This window comes from Apis dorsata, unplaced genomic scaffold (genome assembly GCF_000469605.1).
Source record: "Apis dorsata unplaced genomic scaffold, Apis dorsata 1.3 scaffold_194, whole genome shotgun sequence".
NCBI lineage: Eukaryota > Metazoa > Arthropoda > Insecta > Hymenoptera > Apidae > Apis > Apis dorsata.
The window spans coordinates 1,618,937-1,626,050 of NW_006263478.1; positions in this window are offsets into that span (position 1 = coordinate 1,618,937).

Here is a 7,114-nt window from a genome sequence, read left to right on the forward strand (position 1 = left end):
CCAACGATCGAGAAGCAATTTCGAATAACTCGCGACTTCGATATATTATTCTCTCGTCCGATGATGTTTCGAAATCAATTCGAACGGATCCAACCGTGGATCACGATCACGTTTCGCGCAGGGAACGGTTTCTTGTTCTCGAGAGCGGCTCTTCTCGGCTTCGATACGAATTGTCCTCGACGTTTTCGTCGACGATCGCTGAAAATCCAAATCCACTCGTCCCACGAGGATTTCGACAATTTGGGCTGCGGGATCGGCGACCACGGTCTTCTCGTTCGGCCAATTCGTTCGAGTGGGACACGAGCGGTTCCCAGGCGAAGACTAGTCGACGCGCGAAGCCCGTTCGTCTCGATACGTCGCGGAGCTTGCCTCGTGCTCGTTAAAAAAGGTGACGATTGCACGGTCCTAACCGTAGCACAGGGCTCGGGCAACTGACAGCGGGTCAGAGCCGCGGCACACGGCGCCACGCCGCTCTCACAGCTGATCCGAGAGAGCCGATCGCCTCTACTCGCCTCTCTACCCTCTCTCTAACACGCGATTCTCAACCTCCGCCACCGTGTGCTCCCTCGCACGATTTACCTCGGCTAACCGGAACGTCGTGGGACCGGGCTGACGAATCGCCTCCCTCCCTCTCCTCCCCCTCCTCCTCCTCCTCCTCCTCCTCATTCTGCACCTATCGTGTCCGTCGTTGCATCGCGCGGACGTTGAAACCTTGGCGGGTGTCGCGAGACGTTGGGGAATTTTGGGATGACGACGTTCCTTCCGACTCTGTGCTCTCTTCTTATAACGTTCTTTCCTCTGTTCCGTGTTTGACACGATGGGAGAAGTGTTTCTATTAGAATTTTTCGGAGGAGGGTTTCGGTTGAGGTAGTCGAATGGGGTGAAAGCTTGGGGGATGGAAAGAGATGTGTGAAGAGTTTTCGTTGGAATTTTTGAGGATTTTTGGTTATTGATGAGGATAGTGTCGATTGGGGAAATTGTTGGAGGTGTTTTTTTGATGTTGAGGATGTATGTTGGATGAAGAAAGATATGTTGATAGGTTTTGGTTGGAATTCTTGAGGATGGTATTATTGTTGATGTTTTGATTGAAATTTTTAGGGAAAGTATTGTTGAGGTGAATGAAAACGTGGGATGAAAAAAGATGAAAAGGTTTTGGAATTCTTGAAGATGGTGTTATTGCTGAGGATTTTTTGATTGGAATTTTTGGGAGAGAGTATTGTTGATAAGATAAGTGGATGGTAAGTTGCAATTCTTGGAGATAGTATTAGGTAATGAAAGAATGGAGAATATTTTGTTTGAAATTTTTAAAGAAAAATATATATATCCCTAATTTTATAAGAAATTCAAATTTAATTATGGCAAAAATAAATTTTGAAAACTGACATTGTATCGTTCTTTGGGATTTATTAAAATTTTATCCCATGAATTTGCAAGAAATGAAAAATTATACCAAAATAATTGAATCGAAGAGCAATTCGTGGATATTGCAAAAACTTTTCTTCTAGGATTGCTATACCTTTCGGTCACTCCCTTGCAAGCAAATCAAGCATAGTAACGATCTGATCGCCATCGCGATTTTTTTCTTTTTTTTTTTCCTCTCTTTTCAAGGCACTAGTTCACCTCGTTTATACGCTAAAGCTATGACCGTGATATTCACGTCCGATTAAGTTTTTGTTGCCGCACAATGGTGCAAGAGAAAGTATTGTGAAACATATGTTACACATTATGTTGAATCGTTAAGGCTGTAACGCGTTTAAGCGACGTTTATTTATCTGCCTATAACAAAGAACGTAAAAAAAAAAACATCGAAACAAAAAATGTGACATTGATGAATTATCGTATCTCTCATTTTCTTTTTCTTCCCTCTTCAACCCTTAAACAATTGGCATTGATCCGTTTACTATTAGCGGACACAAAGTTGTATCTCAACCTCGCATTTGCAATAAAATCCACCTCGTTGATGTAATTCAATCCTGACGCTGCTCGATCAGAAAAATTCTCATATAATTTACAATGCTATATATTTTAATTCAATATGACAATATCGAATACGTATTTCAATCTCAAAATACTTGGAATGTATCCTTCGAATTATTTTTAATCGCGTTCCCATTTAATATCATCGAAGTTAAGTATCGAAAAACGGTATATCTGTTCTCTCGAGACAGCTTTCGATTATTTTTTCTTTCTTTTTTTTTTATTTTTCCAAACAAACACTTACCTATTAAAAAAAAAAACATCTCGAATTTATCTTTTGTGTCACACGAACTTTCAAAAAACTTTAAAAACTTTAAAAAAAAAAAAACAAAAACGATGTCATTAACGAAACGTGACGTTGCGTTAAATCAACTCACTCGGCATTGAACTTATTATAAAACGATCGAAGGTTAAGAACTTTTCACTCAACTTTTCTCGAGCCGTGATCCTCCATTGTGTGGAGGATCCGCGGATTAATTAAACGGAGGAATTACTCACAGATACACAGGCGGGAAAATCGGTCTAGATTCTCACGTTCGATCCACTTTGCCAGCTTGTCACGTCCTTATCTTCGAGTGTGCGTTAATTAGGCGGATGTCGATCGTTATCTTAAGAGTTTCAAGGTCATCCGTGATCCATTTCGCCGCGCGAAAGTGCAGCCTCGCGCTCCAGCATCTCTCGACACACCGCCCACGTGCCCTTAACGCCTCTCTTTTTTTTTTTTTTTTGCACAAATCCTTCCCCACATTTCCCTCGAAACGGTCGAATTTTTTAAGAATTTTCCCCATTTGTCGTTTCTTCCACTCGTATAATACGACTTTATTGCCGTTGATATATTATATTTACGGGGTAAATGGCGTTTCTGGTTGATATATAACGAATGCGTGAATTTTAACGACTCTGTCCCGAGGGTAAACTGTTGTGCGAGAAGAAAAGGATCAATCGATTAAATTGTTGGAAATACGGATGAAATATTCGTTTCCACGTATATTCGTGGAATTTTGTGATAAAATACGGCCATGTTAAGGATTAAATGTAATTACGTTTAAGAAGAAGAAGAAGGAAAAAAAAGAAAGTTAATAAAGTCATGATGCCGTTATTACGCGCACACGACTTTTTCCTTCATTTTTATTATATACGAGGCGTGTAGATGCTTTAAGATACGTAACGAGTTTGTTAAGGGAGATTTCCTTTCTTTTTTTTTTTTTTGATTTGTTTTTAATTGATAATATCTTTTGGAATAAATTTTGCCCCGTGATTTTCGTAAATGGGCTAACTTACTTTGAATTTTTATCAGGAATTATATACTTTTTCTTCCTTCACGAACAGAAGGAAGGCTTCGAACAAGATAGATATCCAGGTGAAATTTCAATGTGATAGTACCTTTTTCTAAATAAGAAGAATCAAAGCCAATTTTCTCTTTCTCTAAAAGAAAAAAAAGAAAAAGAAAAGAAAAAACTACGCTCGAAGATAATTTTCAAATTTTAACATGCAAAGTGTCGCTGGAAGATTGCCGGGAGAATTCGTTTCGATACAAAAGCGGACACTTTTCTCCTTTTACTGCGGGCATAAATTTAATACCGTTTAAAAAAGAATAGCGCCTCAAAGTAAACTTTAAAGCCGGTGGAACATCACCGAGTGGAATAAAGTCGAACGATGTATCACGCGATGTACTCGCCTCGAACTATATCACTGTCCGTCTCAAACAGTTTCTTGAAATCAATAAAATCAATCTTTATGAAAGTTGGCGCGAGTCGGTTGGCGGGGGGATGCCATCCCGCGTGATGCAACAAAAGAAGAACGTAAAAACGGCGGCCAAACCGATTTTGCGACGAAGAAAAGAAATCGTCGTAAAATTTTGCCGAAACTGGTTTTCGCGTCGTAAAGCTACGTTGAAAATTCGAAGAAAAAATCGGAGAAAATCGCCGACCATCTTGTCGGACACCGTGAGATTGGATTATTATAAAAAAGATCGGGATATAAATACAGGAAATTAAACTCATCTTCTATTTCTTTATTAAGATACATCTTGTATCTACGTATATTTATACACCGAAACAGCATAAAATTTTTACTGCCTTTTATATCTATTTTACAGACAAATAAAGATCCTCCTTATTTACTTTCTACTCTCGTCACCCTCGAAACGAGGGATATAAACGCACTGTACGTTTACTAAATTAAATAAAAATTCAAAAATAAGAGGAAAATATAAAAATTCTCTTTCACATCCAACTTGTTAAAAAACACATTTTTTCTTTACGCCTGCCAAAATGAAAAGACGAAGGAGCAATTTCCCCTTCTCTTCCACCTTCCGTGTTACACGATCATCGCGGTTCACAACGTCAGAATATCCCACTGAACCGTATTTTCTCCCCACGAGGGGCCACGTTATACCGTTTCCTATTGGAGGGAGGGGGGGAGGGATACAAAAGCGTTTTAATACGAAATCCTTGTGCAACAAAACGGTCGGATGAATAACCGACCTTGCGCACAACCGGGACGACCTTCGTCAAGTCAAGAGAGCGCAGGATCTCTCACCGTCCCTCCACGAATTCGTTCCTCGACCACGCATCGAAATCACCGAAGCCAGCGTGCCCGCACGCACGCTCCACGCTGACTTTAACGACGCGCCCGCCTCGAATTTATGTTCCAAGATATCTGGCGGCTACCGTGCCCGATCCGGGGCCACAAATTAAATTCGTAGATTCCATTAGGCTAGCCTCCCCCATTAGATCGATAATGATGTTAGCGGTCGGGACCACAGGTAACGGTATCCACCGATTCCCCATTCGTTCAACTTTTCGTTTCGGCTACCGAAACAGACCGTTTTATCATTTTTAAGAGATATATATTATGCGTATTGGACGTTTATGAATTCGGAAGTTTCGGAATTTCGGAGGATGAAGTTGAACGAAGATGACGTTTGAGGAATGGCGGAGTTGGGTTATTTAATAAACGAAGGATAAATGAAGGAAGCGTTGGTGTATGAGATTGAATCTTTCAATTAAAAATTTGACCGGGAATGGGATGGGAAAGTGATGGAGAAGGGGCGTAATTTTGATGAAATTTTTATACGTATCGATTTTCTTTAAATTCGTGGCAAATCGCTTTATCAAGGGAAAGGTATTCGAGGAAGGGGAGAGTATATATCTCTCTTTTCCTCGTCGTGAATGCAAATGGATAAATTAGTCAGATGTATCGGAGAAATCATTTGTAACCGTGAACGAAGTTGGGGGGGCAAATGGTCGGTAATGATACGGTACGCGGCAATGGTTTAACCGAAATATTACCAATTTGTCGCGTAAGTAAAGTTCGAACTTGCTCGAATGATATGTCATTGGTCAGCGTTCGAAGATTTATTTCGACTCGATTACCTTTTTACAAAATGTTCAGGCCAATTTCGTTCGCGTTAAACGTAACTAAGTAACTTCAGCTACTTGGGTATTATTATATGCTACGTTATTATCATTGCAATACTTTTTATATCTTTTGCTCCGTGTATATACAAGTTATCCTTCTCTAAGGATAATCACTTATGATTTTTCGAATATTCAATTTCTCGAGAAAAAATTCTATTTCACTATACGCATCGGTATAAAAAATTTCTTAAAATTTTTGATTACACCTTCGATTATATTCCGTGATCGTGATTTTATTCTTATATTTCAAATACAACTCTTCGAGATGAATAGTAGATTTGCAGTTACATGTCACGAAGGGGAAAGAATTATGCGTAACTCGTGCAGAAGAAAAGATCGAGGATCTTTCGATTATCGGCAAAATTCGATTCATCAGTTCGTTCTAAAGCGGGAACCGTGTTGCATTATCGGTTCGTATAAATACAAGTTGAAAGAAAAAAGAAAAAAACCGGGGATACAACTGTGGGGCCGAACTTCGGGAAACGTTATTTATTCGCAAATCCGGAAAGATAACAGAGGCGCTTTTTCCTTCCACTTAACTCGAGAATTAATAAATAATGTCGTTCATCGATTTATCGGTTGGATCAGCTTCCAGGCATGCAGGAACAGAAGCATTATTCCCCCGAAATCCGAGCATTCCTTCCCTCAAATATGTTTTTTTGGATACGAAAATTCAAAGAAATTATGAATCGTTGGTCCAAAAAGGTTACACTTTTAAATGGTTGATTTCACGACGTTTATTGAAATAACGTTAGTCCGAAAGATTACATTAATCATCGTTTATTGTTCTTGCGATCTTTGCTTACCCCGAAAAAATTATTTAACATCGAGAGACACGTTTCAATTTCAAAGAAACGAATAATAAATTTATGCGTTCGATTCGCATATACAATTCTAAAATTCGCAAACATTTTCCCTCAAATATAATTCCCTCCTCTTTCCAACCGATCATCGACCCCCATACTCGAATACAATTTTTCTTCTCCCTCGTATCCATCACTCGACACACGTTTCCAACTTACGCACACGACAAGACTCCTCCATTGTCATTCTCCTCTTCTCTTTCTCTCTTTCTCTCAAACCGCAACAACGCAACGCAACCGTGGTCGTCCCCAGAAACGCAGCACGCAGAAACGTATACAACGAAGTTGGCCCTCGTGGCGCTAAATTTTCCCTTTATCTGCATTTCTCGAATTCCAGGCGCCGTCCTTTCTCGGCTCTGCCTTCCTCCTCTCTCTCTCTCCCTCTCTCTGCTGGAATTCCGCCAACAAACCGCCTCGTATTGGAGGCGAGTCGCGACCTAGGCCGCGCATATCTCTCGCCGCATTGTTCCCCGAGTGTTCCCCCATTGTGTTTCGTCCGGAATGGGGCGCGCACCAGACGAACCCCGACACCTGGATGCGTATCTCTCGTCCCTCAAAAATCACCCTCCATCCTCTCGAGGATGGGGGATACCATCTCGATGACTTTTGCGTCCACCCCTCCCTCGGCTCGTGCACGCACTCCGATATAATGAATGCATTACGCGTTGCTATCAGCCGGCAATAAATCGTGGGGCCGGTGCACGGACCAAGGTACCGACACGCCGCGTCGCGAATATTACAGGTTTGCTGCTGTGTATCGGAGATAAAGCTTTGATTAAAGGCACGGCCGGGTTCGCGGTGGGCGTTTGCCGTCCCCCTTCTCTGAAGTTGTTCTTTTTTTTTTTTTTTGAT